Raw genomic sequence first — 18,732 nt, 5'->3', positions numbered from 1 at the left:
CAAGAAATCTTATGTTGCAGTGCTATTCATACCAGTGTATTTCTGATGCATGTGAAAGAAGACTTTCTGCTGTCTTGCTGTCTTACATTTCTGATTACAGACCTGTGTGTGCTGCTGCTGTGTCTTTGCTCTCCACAGAACTTTAAAGGTTCAGTAGTCTGTCAAGTGGGTTAGATTTGGTGGTTTGAATCGACAGCTATTTAAACGTATTTTCTCTGGAAGATGACTGTGGCTTACAAGTGTTTAGTGTATGTTGCTAATTATGCTGCAGCATCTTTTTTTGGGGAAAAAAATCACCTTTTCAGTATTTGTTCAGAAAGAGGAGCTAATCTGAGTATGGTGATAATTGATACGTTGCTAGAGTGACTGAGACAAAAGCCAGAGGTGACTGCAAGTTAAGGTAACACATTGATGTACCTGGTTTAGCTCTCATTTAGTTACTTCTCCGAAATCTGTGGGAGTTAATTAGGTCTTTTAGCATGGCCATTGCTGTGGTATCTAAGCAGCAACAGGAGTTGGGCTACAAATGTTCCTAACTGTTATTTGTGAAGGATGTTCCATGTTTCTTTCTGAAAATGATAGGATGTGGTTGTGTTTGTCTAAAGATTGCAAGTATGTAAATGTCTTAGATCTCTCATATGAAATTAAGTAAAATTAGACACTGTAGTTACTTTTTTTTTTACAGTTCCCTATTCATACACCCGAGATTATATTCCCCTAGAAAACAGTAACTCGTTTTACCAGTCTGAAAAGGGAGGGACAGGGAATTGGTAATTAATGTCTTTCTGATTTAGTACTCCTACACCTCTGCTCTGAAAAACCAAAACTCTAAGGGCAACCTTTTGCATTGAGACACCATATGAAAATGAACAGAGTGCATCAGATCTTACACAGTGCCTAGAGGAAGGGAAAAGGTTAAACTATGTGATACGGCAGCAGCTCTTTTAACTCTCGGATCCTGCAGACATGTCACATAATTGAAGCTCTTCCATCTGAAGAGAGGTGTAGGAGAGCCAGAGAGCAGCTGCTTTGTTTGACAGGCTTGCTGTGCAGATTTCAATGTGCTAATGTGTGGAGAGCGAGGCTGTTCCTTGCAGCACTAAAAGCTCTCTGCCTTGAAAATATCTTAGCATATTTTATACTGTGTAGTGGCTTCTCTGATCAGAATCTAGAGCCCTGTAACAGATAACCCCTGTAGCACTAGAGGCAGGCAGTGTGCTGACTCTGTGCCATACCAGACTGTCCCTGTAGACCTGGGGACTTGCATGTCCTTATAATTCCTTAAGGAGCAGTCCTTATAATTCCTTTTTCTCCCCTCTCCTGCACTGCTTTTGCTGCATTCACAATGTGAGACAGACTACAGAAGCCCTGACATTGCTATGAGTTGTTGCTTTTTGAGGGACTTTTGGCAGCTGCTTAGCTGCCCTGACTTCTGTGAGAGAAAGGATTTCATCTTTTTGTTAGTCCTTGCAAACAGGGGGGCCACTGCCTTGCGCAGCCACAACTGCACAGCACCAACAGCGAGGTGCTGCCCGTTGGTTTCTGCCATTTTGTAAGGCAGAGTTGCTCCAGGCTTTTTTAAATACAGACAAGATGCTTCCCCAGTCTGGGCCATGCTGCCACAGATGCCTTCCCGGAGAGCCGGGTCTGCTGTTGTTTTACCCTGAGGGACAGAGTGGTCAGAGGCTGTGGTTACTGCTGGTCCACCACTACAAAGAGCTGCCCTCTTTTCCTAATCCTTTCTCGGCTGGCAGTGGCAGGTCTGACTTTGCACTGCAGTAGCACAGGTAAAGGGGCTGTGGAAATCTTCCTGACACCCAACAGCTTCCTATGTTGCTTGTGCATAAAGCCAGACATGGACTTCCATGTGACTTGGAAAGGCTTTGTGCAGAAAGGAGGTGGGCAGGTGAAATGTTCCAGATAAAAATGAAACAACCTGCTTGGATTTTTTTTTCCCTTAGCATCAAGAGGAAGTCACTTTTCCATCACTCAGAATCTGGGAAGCACTGAAGTCATATTGCAGGGAACTTCAGATGAGGTTAGAGATTGGTTTAATTAGTGGTATTCCTTATCAATGGGATCCTTTCTTTGTGCTGCAGATCCTGAGTACAAGTGGTGTAAGAATGGATACTTCTGTTCAGGTAGTTTATGCTTTGAGATGAGCATGTGAAATACTTTCTGACTTGAGTAATATCACCCATTTGTTTTCCCTCTCTCCTACAGGGCTTTCAGTTAATTCAGCATTGTGCAGTTCACTGCATTGAAGACAATGTCAGAGCTCCAAGCAGCTTTAAGTAGTGCAGAATCAGACCTGCAGTGTGTGGCTGACAACTTGCATGTGGCAGCTGCTTCTGCTGTGGTGGGTGTGGGGCTGTCATGCTTCCTGCTTTAGAAATCATTCTCATGATAGTCATACTGTTCTGAGATTTTTTTTTCATCAACCTGCTCTTAAAAAAAAAAAAAAAGGAAGAAAAAGAAAACTCAACCCACAACTGCTCATCAGCTCCTTTAGTGGAAAAAATATTGCTTTCCCCTAGAGTCAGTAAAACCTGGTTTCTAGTTTTGTGTACAACGTGCTCTCATTTAACCACCTTACCAGATCAGCTTGCTAAAGTAAAGCCATCACTGGTGAGGTGTCTTCACTGGAGCAGCAATCTCTGCATGTGTCTCCATCATTGCAGAGCAGAACTAACATGTGCACTTTACCTCCCAGTGAGGCAAGAGTGAGCTTCTGTAGGGACCCAGTTATGGATTCTTGCCAGTGGCCTCTGTAAACTCCAAACTCTAATAAATGAACTGTTAGTCTAAATAGATGCTGCCAACCAGCAAGTGTAGAAAGAAACAGCCTGTTTACATGCCTTGGTACACTTATGCTAACTAGCATATTCCTGGTGAGTCTTCCCACAAGGCAGCTCTGTGATGGAGAGGAGAGCCCTTTTCCTCTCCTGTGTGGTCTGATGTGTGCATCCCTCGCACAACCCAGAGCTGTAGGTGTGCTGTTGTCCCACAGCAGGCCCACAGAAGCTGGTAGAGGCTCATTGACTAATAAGAAGAATCTGTGTGGTCCCTGAAAATGTACAGAGGAACCCTGTTAGATACCTACATTAGCATAGGCTCAGTGGGTCTGCTGAAGAGCTGAGTCCTTGCACAAAGACTCCCTCTGCGTTCCTAGGTGGAGCATGGCTGAGTGGACATGCTAAATGCAACCTCTGGAAATAGTTGTGGAACTGTTTCTTGCCAGTTTCTGGTGCCACAAGCCAGCAGGCACCTGACAGCACATTGTGGGCTTGGGTAGGACATGTGGGTGGGGTTGTCAAACTCTAAAATGATGGGGGGTTTGTTTGGCTAGGTGTTTTGGGCACCTTCTCCATTACAGCCAAGCATGCACTAGAGCCTGTAATTACTAACGTAGGGAGGGTTGTGCTGTGACCCCAAAGGGATGGTGGAAGGAGCTGGCAGAGTGCTGCTGATGGTTGTCTCCGTGCCTGGCAGCACGAATGCTTGGGTGTGCCCAAGGAGGAGGGTAGCTGTATGGATTTACTGGCCGCAGCTTGCACGGGCTCACTCAGTGGCAGAAACAGAAGGGGAAAAGGATGCCATCTGCCACATCACTTGTTCACAACCTGCTTCCTCAGGCTGCAGTGCTGGGATTAGCCATAAGCTTTTCCGAAGGGGTCAGTTCAGCATCTCTCCAGGAGCTCGAGTTCCCTCAAAGAGCTGGTGCAGGTGGCTGTTACTGGTCCTGGCACGTGTGTGGAGGGGAGGATGCCATCTCCATCTCTTGCTGGATGCTTTGTTCCTGGCCCTACAAATGCAAACCTGCTCAAGCTTCTTTTCACACAGTATTGAAGGAGAAGGTGGATTCTTATGGCTGTAACAAGCCTGTTTTGTAAGCTGGCTCTGGGCCACCTCAGCAGAAAGCAGTGGGCTGTATGCATATGCTCTGCCTCTCCTTTTAGGGGGAGAGCGGGGAGAGGGGCTTTGTTCCCCACAGTCCGCCTCTCACTCTGGGAGGAGTAAAGCCCCTCTTAAGGCAGCTACTATTGCAGCTTATGCTATGATTAAATTCTCTTATTCTGCAGACCTTAACGACAGGTTTCTCTGAGAGATATTCCTCATGCCAGGGAGTGAGCCCGTGTGTGCATTTTCTGCTCTGCTTTGCTGCAAAGTCGTGTGGAATAGCTATAGATGGCACTCTGGTATTGGGTACTGCTTCTATCTAGGCACTGTGTGGAGAGGACAGAGCACAGTGAGACTCTGTCTTGGGAGACTAAGGTCAGTCTGGCCAGCTTCTTAGACAAGATTTGTGTAGAGCTTTTCAGCAAATACATGGTGTGAGCAAGGCAAGGTTAAGGGTAGGAAAGGCAGAAATTCAGTTTAAGGAATCAGGTGAAGCTTAGTGGCAGAAGAGTATTATATTGTGGGAGTGCTGTTTCTTGCAATACAGATTTTTAGATAGAGTGCTTCCATGTTGATGATCTGATGTCTTGCACTGATAAGGATTTAAGGAAGCTTCATACTTCTTTTAAGGGGATGTTTTCTTTGGTGTTTGCCCAGGTTTTCCATGCTCTGGAACCAGTGCTGGAGGACATAGTGCCCTCCAGTACCAAAGGGATGGGCTGCACTGCGTGTGCTGCTCCAGGGCAGAACTGGGGAAAAAAGAATCCTGCTCGACTGTCTCCTGCCCCTAGGTCTACAGTGGAGAATTTTAGCCTGGAAGCACAAAACCTCATCACGTAAATGAGTAATAGAAATCAGGTTTAGAATGGATGAGTACTTGAGGGTAGAGCGGGAGGTGCTTGTGTCTGGCCCTTGTCCTGCGTTGAAGGGTCTTACATCTTTGGAGTTTGCTCCATCCTGAAAGATCCTGAAGTGCACAGTCCCTCTCAGTTCTCTTTCTTTCCCTTTCTTGTCCCAGCATTTCAATATGGAGCTAGAGAAGCGCTGATTCATTTTGAATGCTTTCTCTACTGCAAAGCTCACTGCTGGGCTCTGTGAAGCCTTCCACGGTGAGGTTTTCAAAACTGCTGTTCATTTGGACTCCTTTAGTGACTCCTGCCTGTTTCAGAAATCAAAGTCTGATTCACTTTCCATTGTGACTTGTAAAGCCTTGGACTATTTAGAGGCATATCAAAAATTGAAAGAACTCTGGCAGCATCGAAGCCTGTGGTGTTTGAATGTTTGATAAGAAGATTTCTTCTGCTTGGAGACTAGCTCCTTTTAATGCTGTGAAATAGAGCGTGATAACTATGCTGCTGTATCTACTACAGTGAGCATTCTGTGCTGCTTAATAAACTGATAGTCCTGACCAAGAACTGCCTTTCATAATGACAGATGGAAGATGCAGTATTCATGTACTGGTAACTCACACCTAAAACTTAAGGCACAAATTTGACTTTAGTGTCATTCTACTGCCTGTAGATGGAGTTTAATTCTTCCTGCTTTGGTGCTCACTGCTTAAAATACCGTCTGTTAAATGTTGCAATGGTCTAGGTACCTTTGGAATCTTGTGTCTGTCTGGTCTTGCTCTGCAAGGACTTTGGTAAGCAGAAGTGGGGCTGAGACATGAAGATGTGGCTGTTAGCTATTTTTATACCTGGATATAGCTATAGTGGAAAGCTGGGAGGGAAAAAGACCAAAAAAAAACCCCTATTTTCTGTAAAGTCATTTTGGAGAGGTATTAAAACACTGTAAGGTTTGTAAACAAGATCTGGGAGAGAGAAAGATGAGAGATCCTAGGAAGCAACAGATACCTGCAAAAGAGTGGGCTGCAGGACTTTTCTGCCAAGAACTCTACCTGCTAGGAATGATCAAACCTTGTAATACAAGCCTGGAGTGTAGTAAAAGCATTTTGTGTCCTGGCTGTTCCCATGTTTCTAGTCTCAGGGCAGATTGTAGGCATCTTCTGGTACTTTTAAGTGCTTGATTTTAAAAACCTCCTCATTTTTCCTTCATTGTACTTCCTACTTCTTTTCTCTAGGCTTAAAGCCTGTCGGCAAAATGACTCTTACTGAGCTCAATAAGATGCTCACATGTCTTGTGAGTGGATGTAGGTTTAACACTGATTCGATTCTGCTTTTTCTGCCTGCAGCTTATCACTCAAGCTCTCCAATGAAGGACTTCATTTCCTCAGTCAAATATTTTCCATATGACTAGATAATAGCTAGGGGCAGTGATTTTCCTGTCAGAGTTCGGCACTGGGTTTTCTGTTCAGGTGGCCATCTGTAAAGTGGTCTTGAAAACAAGCACTGTGCTTGTTCAGAGTGACAGGGTAATGAGAAGCGATGGGATAGTTTTATTTCCACCACACTTAAAGTTTGTCTTCTTTTTCCTCCAACAAAGCTCGAAGTTGCAGGGAGGTTCATTCGCTGTCAGCAGACACCTTCCCTGTCAAACTGAAAGTCATGTCCCAGTTTCTCCATTTGTACTCCCTGGAACATGGTGCTTGTGGAGAGCAGCAGCTCAGCTGCTGGGGATGTCCACGTTTCACACACCTCCCTGGTGGGCTGAAGCCCAACAGTTAGCTCGTGTTCGCGCTCGCTCGTGTTCGCGCTCGCTCGTGTTCGCCCTTGCTCGTGTTCGCCCTTGCTCGTGTTCGCGCTCGCTCGTGTTCGCGCTCGCTCGTGTTCACCCTCGCTCATGTTCGCCTTTGCTCGCTCCCTCGCTCGTGTTCGCGCTCGCTCGTGTTCGCGCTCGCTCGTGTTCGCCCTCGCTCGTGTTCGCGCTCGCTCGTGTTCACCCTCGCTCATGTTCGCCTTTGCTCGCTCCCTCGCTCGTGTTCGCGCTCTCTCGTGTTCGCCCTCGCTCATGTTCACCTTTGCTCGCTCCCTCACTCGTGTTCACCCTCGCTCGTGTTCACCCTCGCTCGTGTTCACCCTCGCTCGTGTTCGCGCTCGCTCGTGTTCGCGCTCGCTCGTGTTCACCCTCGCTCGTGTTCGCGCTCGCTCGTGTTCGCCCTCGCTCGTGTTCGCCCTCGCTCGTGTTCGCCCTCGCTCGTGTTCGCCCTCGCTCGTGTTCGCGCTCGCTCGTGTTCGCGCTCGCTCGTGTTCGCGCTCGCTCGTGTTCGCCCTCGCTCGTGTTCGCGCTCGCTCGTGTTCGCCCTCGCTCGTGTTCGCGCTCGCTCGTGTTCGCCCTCGCTCGTGTTCACCTTTGCTCGCTCCCTCGCTCGCGTTCACCCTCGCTCGCGTTCTCCCTCGCTCGCGTTCTCCCTCGCTCGCGTTCTCCCTCGCTCGCGTTCACCCTCGCTCGCGTTCTCCCTCGCTCGCGTTCACCCTCGCTCGCGTTCACCCTCGCTCGCGTTCTCCCTCGCTCGCGTTCACCCTCTCGCTCCCTCGCTCGCGTTCACCCTCTCGCTCCCTCGCTCGCGTTCACCCTCTCGCTCCCTCGCTCGCGTTCACCCTCTCGCTCCCTCGCTCGCGTTCACCCTCTCGCTCCCTCGCTCGCGTTCACCCTCTCGCTCCCTCGCTCGCGTTCACCCTCTCGCTCTCTCCCGCCCTCTTTTTTCTCACTCATGTCCTGATACCTGACAGCGTTACGAAGGGGAACCCTATTTCCCTGTTGTGTTCAGCTCTCCCACCAGCAGCAAACCAAGAGGTTTGTAGGCGGGTTTGTGAGTAGGGAAAAAGGTCTGCTGGAAGCCTGATTGAGACACTGAACTGGCTTATGCAGTAGCCACCAAGGTGCTGCGCTGTCGTTGAGTTGTGCCTGCCAGCTTCCTGTTGAAAACAAAGCACCATCGTCTTTGTGCTGGCTTTAGGGCTAGCGAAGGGCCGCTGGTAACAACGTGAACCTGATCCGTGCGAAAGGGAGAGGAACGGAGGGTACAGAATTAATGCTAGATAAAACCACAAGTGTGAAAGGTGCATTAAAAACTCTCCAGCCATGGAGTAAAGAAAGGTGGGAAGGAAATGACAGCAGTTCCAAAGAGCAGCGTGAGCAGGAAGATAAGGGGTGAAGTTGGTCTGACAGTACCTCAGAGAGAAAGAATTGTCTTAAAAATTGAGCCTGCTAGTGAAGTGGTTTCTAATAAATCTGCACACAAAAGTGACTTTTCCTTGAAATCCTGGGTTTATGTTCTAGTGCAGAACAGCTAGGTGGTAGCAAAGGAAGTTGATAGATTTCAAAGGGAATATTAATTAGGAAGGACTTGAAACTCCAGCCAAAGACTGATTTAAATGAATGCATTTCTAATGGAAATTAATCTGCCATGTGTTTTCCTAAAATAACTTGATAACATCGATACTAAGCCTGCATTGGTTCAAAGTAGGCTTTGAACACTAGAAAAGAATCAAGCAAGAATGAAAGGAATTCAGTCTGGAGTAGGAAATGGCTGATGTGCACTGGTGCCTGCTGTGGGACTGTGCCAGAGCTCAGTGTGCAGCCCTTCCACAGCAGTGCTGCTCTTGGGGCTAGCAGACACTCAGGAGGGGTTGATACAAGTTCTCATGTCTTTCTGTGATGTTTTGAGCAACAGGATACCGATTCCGTTGTAGCTTGTTAAGATACCAGTTAGCACAAGCTGTGTGCCAAGAAAAGTGGGACCTTGCAGTGCTTTTGTCACACTGGCAGCTAACTTTCAGTTCCTGTGAGAAGGAACAGGCAGGGCTGGGACGAGCACAAAGATGTGGCTTTCAGAGAAGGGAGGAGATGATACTTGGGACATCTGTGTGTGATATGTGGCTGGGAAGGAAGGAGATTGAAAAGAACCGGGTTTTTCTTTGCTTACATGTTTTCCTGTTTCTTTCAGGTCACGTTACAGCTCTTTGTCAGCTGCTATTTATTGTTCCTTTGGTGTCACTTAAAGCCATGTTTGATTTATACCAGTTGAGAATCCAGTCCATGATTCCTGAGGATGAAGCCTTATTCACCACTCCAGGGGTTATATTTCTTGTCAGGTCATTTCACATGTGGAGCCTTTTACTAAAACCACAGCACAGAGATCTCTATGTGCTTCTATTTGTGTATGTTGGAACCTGCTTGTTTTGTCATATGGCCACACAGTGTTTGCAGACTGAAGCATGAGGTACAGCATCTTTGTGCCACTGAGACCTCACCTCTGGGAGGGCTGAAAATACTGGAAAAACTACCCTTGGGAACTGTTGGTGAAACAGAGCCTTGCAGAGTGGTTTAGTGAAGTAACAGAGCTAACAGGCTTTCTAAATGTTCCATCTTTCTTTTCTTAAGCCACACACACATTCTTGGCACTGATGCACCTTGGTGCCAGTAGGGTCTGGCTCCCATGTGTGGCCGTGTTGAAGGCCATGAGGTGTGCACTGGCCTGGCAATGCCTTGTTCTGCTTTGCAATGCCAATGAGAAGCAAGGGGAGTGTTAATGGATCTGTCTGCACATGTGCAGAGATTTTGCACAAAAGGAGACTTACAGGCCTTGTGCATTCGTGTGTCACAGGAGCCTAAAATTGTGCCAGACTTCTCCGTTGGGAAAAGCAGGCAAGACTGTGGCATAAAGGGGACACAATGAATGGCTGAGCTAGTAACTATTCTTTGATCTCAGCACATCTGTTTCCTTTGAAGCACGCAGACCTTTTGCAGCATCCACACAGCTCAGCCCTTGTTGCCATGAAGTAGGCACGAGCTGGAAGAGTTTTCTCCCTGATGATGTTTAAAGGCAACTGCCAGGTGAGATATCCCCTTGTGATGGGGTAACTACAGCCTGTAAATGGTTCTTAGCTGTTCTGAGTGCCACCTACTTACCTGTGGGCTTCCTGCCCTTTGCTTTCCAGGATTTTTTGTCTGATCCTGGGAGAGTAAACACAAGGCATGTGCTAACCCTTGACTCCCACTGTCAGAGCCTGCCCCAGGACCTTTGGCTTGCTGCTCCACAGATGTTTGCCCTGCTCCCCTCTGCTTTGGTCTCTTCACTAAGATTTGACTGCTGAGAAGCTATGGCAAAGGGTGAAATGAGCTCTTCATGATGACGGAAGGCAGAGAGGGAGCACCCTGGTTACTGTGTTGGCTGTTTCCTGATGGCAGTGCTGGCAGCAGGTAAGATGCAGCCCCCAAGGTACTCCTGAGGATACTTTATAGTATCCTGTCTGGGGTTGTGGAGCTGAGCAAAACTGATTTATAGACAGCCTGGGAGAGAATCTTGAAAATTAAGGGTTAAACTCTGGCCAGCTGGACTTCAAGTAACAGGCAGCATTCAAAGCACAGCGGACAAGTGGGATGTGAGAAGCCAGAATGTGCAGGCATTGGGAATTGTAGGTGGCACTGAAAAGCCATATACAAGAACAGAAACATATATTTTGATATATATTTCCATTATAGTCACAAACACAACCTGTGAGGGGGGGAAGTGCATCTCAAGAACAACATATGTGTTACCTCATGCCTCCATCTCAGTATACAAGCATGGGATTAATGTCTCTTTAATATAAAACTGGAAGTTCAGTGTACAGATGGCAGGAAGTTGGGCAACAGCATGTGCAGCTTGCAGCATAGAGCTGCCTTACATGAATGCCATCGCCTAGCGTTGCTTCTCACAAAATGTTACCCTTCAAATCCATCCCTAACCCAGTTCTAACCCACTTGCAAAGATGCTGAGCTGCCTCTGCAGTGCAGGAATCCTCAGGAAACTCCAGGCCGGTGAGTCTTGACCTCAGTCAGGCTGCATAACAATCTGCTGACAGCAAAATGAGATGAGAGCACAAAGTGGTGGGAGAAAGGGGAGCTGATGAAAATGAGCCAATGTGGCTAAATTGTAGTGGGGTTTCTGCCTCCTTCTTAAAGGCGATGATTCAGTGAGCAGGGTCACACACAGGAGGCAATGGGCACAGATATCCGTGAGACACTTGACACAGCAAGGCACTGAGGGGCAGGGTTAGTAGGTACAAACTGTGCCTGGGAGATGCCAAACGAGGAAATGTTACTGGCATGCTGAAAAACTCACTGCATGCAAATTTCAGTGCCAGGCACAGACAAGTGAGGTGCACAATCTCATAAATACTGTTAGTTCTCCTTGCAGGCAGGGAAGGAGAGGCCCAGTGAGATGACCTGATTGATCAAAGGGGAAAGCAGTGCATCTGGAAGTAGTGCTTTCTGGATTGGTTTTGTTAGTCACTGTGTCAGTAACTAATTGTTTTAGTTACTGTTAGTTACTGTGACTGCTTTGGTACTGCCCTGCTCTAAGAGCCAAATCTTTGTGGGTTTCTGAGAGAGGGGACAAGACTTTACAGAGAACCTCACTACATTCAGGCAATTTTGCTTAACAGTTTTCTTTTGTACCTATTTATGGTGATTTGCTTTTGGCTTTATGAATCTGATCAAGCATCTCTTGAAAGAGAACTCATCTTTCAATCTGCTGTTATTGAAGTCAAACATTGGGAGCATGCTTTTAGGGAAATATCTTTGCCCTCATTGATTGTGTTGTAACTCAGGGTTTTCCAGAGCTTAGGACACTGCCTGCTTTATGAACTCAGCTGAAATCAGTGCTTTTATTCTCTGCTTTCTGTTTGCTCTCTAAAATTAAATGCTCTCGTGGTCTGAGTGGAAGCCAAGAGTGGTAGTATGCAGCACTTCAGCTGCAGCTGCCTGGCTTGGAGACCTCTCAACTGGTCTTCACACATTTTCTGCCAAGTAGGGATGGTGATGCTTCACTGAGACGCCTTGCTCATGCAAGGCAATAGTGCTGGGAAGTGACAGTATCTGCTGTGCTTAGTGCCTTTAAGCCTCTCTGTAAGGGCCATAAAACAGCCACTTGAGCAGAATCCAAAGCCCTCTCTTCAGATCCACACTTTTTGTTCAGTGGATCAGTTCTATGTATCCCACTGTATTTAAAATTAATCTATTTGTTGGTCTCTGTTTTTAGCTGAAATAATCCCCAAATTGTCCTTCATGGCCTCTATTCCTTCACAAGTCATCCTTTTAACTCTTCACTGCTTATATTTAGAGACCTTTCCTTATAGTATTCTTGATAGTTCTGTGGGTCTATCACTTACTGAAGACTACCAATTTATTTAAAAATGAATTTTCTTTAAAACAAATTGATTGTCCTGAATGAATTTTGCCTGGCAACTGCTGATATTCCTTTATCCTGTGGCAAACCTCACTTTAGGGTTTCATATTCCTGGGCCAGTCATGGACTGCAGGCAAGTCATGTCAGTGTTGCCTATCCTGCTGAGTGCTTACCAGTAAATGGGTTTAACAGTAGGGTTTTCACAAAGGGTTCAATACCAGCTCTGTCAGTAACGTGTGAAGATTTCTAGTGACCTGCCTCTTCAGCTCCATTATGGTCACCAAAGCTTCATATCGCCCCAAGAGCTGCAGAGAGTGCACTGTCAGTGAACAGAGAGCATCAGACAAGGACAGAAGTGAATTTCTAGTGAGGACATGGTGCAGGATTTGTCCTTTGGTTCTGGTACTGTGCTGTGCTCTATATGTGACTGGCAAAGCAGGTAAGCATGCCCATCAAGACCTTTCTACCTCACCCGTGGCCATATGGTTGCTGCTCCTCATGCTCAAAATAGAGCTGTCTCGTAGGGAACCTTCCTTTCTTGATCCACTAGTGCTGGCCTGTGTTGTGGAGATAATGTCTGCATCTGGTGCGGAGCCTTTTGCTGCCTGCAGATATCCCTGGTATTGGGCACAGCTGTTTGGACAGTTCTGAGTCATAAATGCAGACAAATATCAAGATAGTTTCCTCCCAATTGTCTCTGTGCTCCCTTGCCCCGTGAATACATCCGTGGGCTAATTTTTCTCTCAGCTGAAGGATGAGGCTCTTTTCAGTGCCCTGACACAGCAGGACACGGCAGCATTTGGCTTGGGCTGCATACACAGCTGGCTGACTCGTATTCCTTATGACCTCCCCTGTCCTGGCAGTGAGACCCTTTCACAAGGCTGTGCTATTTCTAGTTGCTCTCAGATTCGTGACTGTGTCCCCTTTCACACGAGAGGTTGACTTTCCATCTCCTGCTGCCGTGGCCTGCCAGGGCTGCCTGCTCCTGTGCAAGTTGTCTCTGCCTCCTTGCACTGATTCCCCAAGCCTCCCACTCCACAGGTGAGTGACTGTGGGGACTAACAGCTCTCATTCCTCCTCTCCATCCCATTACTCTGCTGCTCACCTGCTTGGAAGATGATGGAGGGGACTCATGTCTGAAAAGCCGTGAAGGGCAAGGCCACCCCCAGAGTCCATCTTCCCTCCCCAGCACAAAATGATTATTCAAGCCTCTCTCTCATGTGAATAGTTTGAGATCACATTTTTTTTGAGCACAAGCTCGTCAGAGCTGTTTTGCCACTTAGGCCCTGGATCCCTGCTCCCTGTCACTTTATTTTTCCCTCTCCTGGCTTGATTATTGATGAGAGCAATTTGCAGTATGTGCCACTTTATTCGGCAGGAGCCCACTAGGTGTGCAAGAGAGAAAAAATATTCCCATCTTTGCAGAAGATTGAGCAATGTGCTTCCCAATCTCTGCACACATGTCCTGGCATTGATTCATGTTTCTCTGGACAGCTCTGTCATTTGCATACAAACAACTGTGGTTCTTCCAGGCTTCACTACGCCCCAGGCTGCAGCCAGGCTCCATGTTCATGCTATGGAACATGTTCCCAATCTGTATCTGTCACTGCTACTTAATGAAAAAGCTAAACATTGCTTCTCTTGCAGGCTCCTCTAATGGTTCAATTTTAATTTGCCTGCTGCTGACTGATTTTCTGATTCAGCTGTGATAAATAAAAAATAAACCCTCAGAACAGAGCTCTGGCTAGTGATGTCAGCGTGTTCTGCAGATTTTAGTTATGCCTCATAACATCCCTGCAACCTGCTTTCTTTCAAGAAGGGAAACTGAGGCAGCCAGAGGTGACCAAAGAAACTGAGAGTCCTAATGCTGAAAGCAAATCTGCTGCTGCCATTGCAGGGTTGGTGGGCATGGTTCAGTTAATGTCTTTGTGTTCCAGACAGGGACAGGTCTGAGTTACCAAGGACATGAGTTGAAAGCTCTGGTGGTGATTGAAGGCAATCCCACCTGTGACTGCTCCACTCTACAGATGTCACTGCAGCAGGCTGCAGCACACTCCTGTACTTGGTCCCTCCAGTCCCAGGCTGATGTTGCATTAGAAGCCTGCTCTTAGCTGAAGCCCCTGATTTTGTGAAGAAATGCTTCGAGTGCAGTAGAATTTCTTCTTTCTTGGCTTTGCACCAAGGGGCTTCCCACTCGAGATGTTTCTGTAAGACTTTTTTCCTAGAAGCCATTGCAAGGGGAATGGAATGTTTAATTGGACATATGGCTGTGCCACTGCTGCTGTGCTATGTGCAAGTGATGCATGTGCACAGTTACCTACTCCTGACACCAGTGCTTAGTGAGTTACGATGATGTCAATCTTCAAACCCTAGAAGTTTATGCTGAAGGGGAAGGATACTTACGTGTGTTGGTCTATACCTGAGTTTCTAAGGTTCCTGGATGTTAGTAAGGGTCACACTGAGGTAAGTGTTGTCTCCTTACAGTTTGCTAGCAGAAATGCCTGTCTCTAAAGCCAAAATATGTGATTAGAAGAGTCGTATGGGTGCAAGGTGTGGGCTGTGCCTTTCATTGCCTGCAAAGGTCACTGTCCTAAGTAGGAATGGTTATTTGTAAGCAACTTTATCTGCAAACAGAACAGACCTCATGAACATTGTACCTGAGTGAGTCCCTGTGTTGATACTGTGTCCAGTGCTGCCATTGCCAGAGACCTTTAATGCGAATCTAACTATGTCTGTTGCCATAAAAAGGAAAAGAAACACCACAGCCTAAGACTGAGAGCAGAAAATTGTGATTCAAGACAGCTCTAGCCAAGGAGATCATCAGAGGTTAATTAAATATCATTACTAATCAAGAGCAGACCATGTATAACATTCCTGAGACCCTGAAAATCCCTAAATGCATGAATTTCAGGATAGTGTGTCTCATAACTGACTCCAAGGATGCAGAATTCATCCTGCCTCCTAGTCTGTCAGTGCTTTTCTCAGAGATGGAAGTGCTCAGAGGACACTGCATAACCTCATCTAGTTTAAAATATAACTTTTGTAAAAGCACCAAAATCCAATAAATTTACAAATCAGCTCCCAATTAGAGTGCTGTAAAAATCCTAAATGGGAACCTGAAGCCTATGAGCCCTTCACTTCTCAAAATTGATAAATACTCCAGAAAGGATTGATAGCAGTTTGGGAACACAGGAGGTCTGCATGATAAAAGCAGCACTGGTGGGTCAGTAGCAAGGAAAAGCAGTGTTCTGATACAGCTGAAGCAGCTCATGGATGTGTGTAGCACAGTCACAGAATTTTTTGTTCAACAGGAAGAACTCAAAATCTCATCCTTGGACATTAAAGTAACCATCACAGGCTTCAAGAGCTGCTCGATTCACTCTTTGAGCAGCACAGTCTATAAAAGAGCCTGCCTGGCTACAGCTTACTTTCAAACCTGTCCCAGTGCAAACACATCTGTCTTGCTGTGGCCACTGAATGGCAGATGTTAATGTTCACCAGCAGCATGGACCTAAAGAGCTGCCTGGGACTTCCTGAGTAAGATACAGGTAAGGATACAAAAAATGGAGCTTTTGAGACTAGGTGCACAGTTCATGCTGCCTTCTGAGGGACCCTGGTTTAGTTAGACCTGTCTGTGGTCACAGCAGGTGATCTAGACTTCAGTGTTGCTGAGGAAATGAATGGCAATTGGAAGTTCTTCAGTTAGATTAGTACCAGATGTTTCACAAAGCACTGCTACATTTGCCCAGCTGCCTCAGCAAACTTCAGTTGGATAAGGCAGAGTCCTCCTGGTCTTCACTTGGAGAAAATATACTTGACAAAGTTTTCATTTTTGGATCAAGTTTATGTAAATATTTAATAGGGCTTCACAGTCACTCCAGAGGCACTCTTCTACTTCAGGAACACAGGTGGTGCCTTCTTACACCCAGCAGCAGCCTCTGAGGATGGATGGCAGCTCTCAGTTTGATTGGCAGTTACATGTTTATACTCTGTTTGACAGATAATTCTTTTCACGATGATTTACTCTGCTTCATAATTAGATGTATCAATTAGAATGTCTTGTATATTATGCTGGAATTTTCTTCTAATGATTCTGGAGCTGAATGGTCCCTCAGAATCCTGTTCCACAGCAGAGCAAGCATGGGAATTAACTCTCCACCACCCCCCACCTTTGAATCATTGGTATTGAGGAACTTCAAAAGTTTTCCCAGGGTATTCCCCAGCTGATGTTTGGTTGTCTTGTCTTTACCTAAGTCACTTTCTTACAGGTCTCAGAAAGCAGATGCTGTGCTGTGTCCCTTTGTTACCCCAAGGAATGCTTTTTCATTTCACCATCAATGCAAAATAATGGACAGAAATGAAGGAAACACCCAGAGAGATAAGCATCTGGCAACACTGTCTATTGCTCTGTATCCTCTTGTCCTTGGCCTCTTAAAACCAACTTTCCCTGCTCATTATCGCTGAGCACATGCTGCAGCGGAGATGAAAGGTCCATCTGAAGCTTGCTGCTGGGGAGTGTTTGGTGTCAGGGTTGATGCACAGAAGAGAGCCATGTTGGGGTATCTATTTTGCATGCACAGTTATGACACAAGTAAGTTGACTGTAAACCCACATCTCCATAATGAATGCTTTTATGTCCAGATGCTCAGCTGGCATGAAAAAGGTTGTGGTGCTTGCCCATGCAGACTGGGTGCACTGTTAGGTAGGTGAAATGGCTGAACACGCTGCTACACTCACTGATTCTTGCACTTGGTGTCTCCCTGTGCAGGGCAGAACTGCATGGAAGCAAGTCCAAATCAGCCTGACTAATGGTTCCTAAAGTCTCAGCCTCTCCTTATCTCCAATGCTGTCAGAGTTGTGGGACCAGCATGTTCATGGAGTGCTCCCAGGAAAGGGTCCTGTATCTGGTGGTGAGCTGGTAGTTTCTGAGGCAGAGAGATAGGAGTTTCAGGTTACTTCCCACCATCTGGACTGCAGAAGCGCTAAGCTGAGGGTGGGCAAGCATGCAGCACTGCAAAGTCCTGCTGATGGGCGGCAGCTGGGCTGCACTGTCCTTCACCTGGTGCGCTGATACCTATCATCTCGCTGGGACAGCTGGGGAGCAGGAGAGCCAGTCTCAGGGGAGTGAGGAGCAGTGACCTGCCCTGAAAGGCTGAAAGCCTGAACAAGCAGCAGTGACTGTAACAGATCGTTGGTGCAACTGCAAAACAAAGCAACGGTGGTGGATTTTTGTCACTGGGTGTGGAGATGGCTGAAGGCTTTAGAAGGTGAGTGGTGCTGTTCTTTGGCTATAACATGACTTACAGGGCTGTAGTTGTAGCACGTCCACCTGTGTTTGCATACACGTTTGCATACACATGTTCTTCCCCTACCAGCTTCCTTCGGCTGAAGGAGAATTCAGATACCAATTTTGGAGGGACACAGTCATTTGATTTTGTTTGATTGAGGTTTGGTTTGGTTTTCAAGCTCTTTGTAAGAAGAAGAGTTCCTGAGTTTCACTTCAAGGGTGGAATATGGAATGCTTGCTCCAAGGTCTGGAGGCTGGTATTGTTACAGAGCAGATTCAGTCAGCTGCTACAATGTCTTCCTGGCTCACCTGTGAGCGGTGAATTCCCATGTCCCTGAGCTCACTGTCATTCCTCTCACCTTTTTGCAGTTGTGCTGCAAATCCTGCACTTGTAATGCTTAAGCCCCTGAATGTTTAATTACACAAAAAGTCTTGTGTGGTTTGATTAGCACAGATGTACAAAAGCATCTGAAGAAAGTATCTTCCAACAGAGAAGCTGTTCTTGACAGGAGAACAAGATAAAACAGGCATTTAGAGAGTTAAACCCTGGTCTCTTCTGGAGGCACAGCTGCCGGGTCTACTGTACAGGAGGTAGACCTGCAGGGTCTACTGTACAAAGTCACCTTGGCTGGTGCAGATGGATTAGGAGCAAAACCAAGTACTTATAGTCTCAAGACTCAACATGGACAGTGTAGATGTCTTCAGGATGTGATCAGAAGAGGAATTAAAACATTCTGGTTGGCCTTAACCTGTGGCCCACAGGGTAGAGAAAGAGGAAAATGAAACAGCATTGCAGTCCCAGTGCTGCAATTGACGTTGGTGTTGTAAGTGGAATGAGACTTTCCGAGTTTCCTGCCTAATGACAGGCTGTAACCTGCTTGGCAAGTCTTCTGCACTTCAGACTCCCCTGGCTGGCAGCCAAAGAAATTGTCTGGGACAAGTGACATTGTGTAAGTTTGACATACCTGTTCTGTTGTCCTTGGAATGCTGCCAGCATCCTGTGGTCATTTTCTGATGGTTGAGCTCTCATTCCTTTGGAGGATTGCTAGCTCAAATATTATTTTTTTTCTTTCTGGTAGTTTTTTGTGGGGAAGGGGAGGAAGAAGAACCATAGAATTGTTTTGATTGGAAAGGACTTTGTAAGATCATTGAGTCCAACCATTAAAGAGAAGGGAGAGCTTAAAAACCAAAAGTAGATAATTGATGTGACACAGATTGTATGGAAATCTCTAGGATTCACAGCTAAGGATTATGCTTCAGGACAGTTTTGATAGCTAGAAGTCAACCTGTTGGCTAAATCCTAATTCAGAGTACTGCAAATACTCACTCTGTGCCTTGACCATTGCTTAAAGAGGCAGTGTTGAAAGAGTGTGGTAGGTCTGGGTTCAAGCATGGTTCACTTTGTGCTTAGGCTTAGAGAAAGAAGCTGTTCCATGAACAGCTGACCTTATGATGTCTGGTTTCTTGTAGGTTC

Source organism: Pogoniulus pusillus, chromosome 29 (genome assembly GCF_015220805.1).
Source record: "Pogoniulus pusillus isolate bPogPus1 chromosome 29, bPogPus1.pri, whole genome shotgun sequence".
NCBI lineage: Eukaryota > Metazoa > Chordata > Aves > Piciformes > Lybiidae > Pogoniulus > Pogoniulus pusillus.
Note: the sequence above shows the minus strand (reverse complement) of the source record.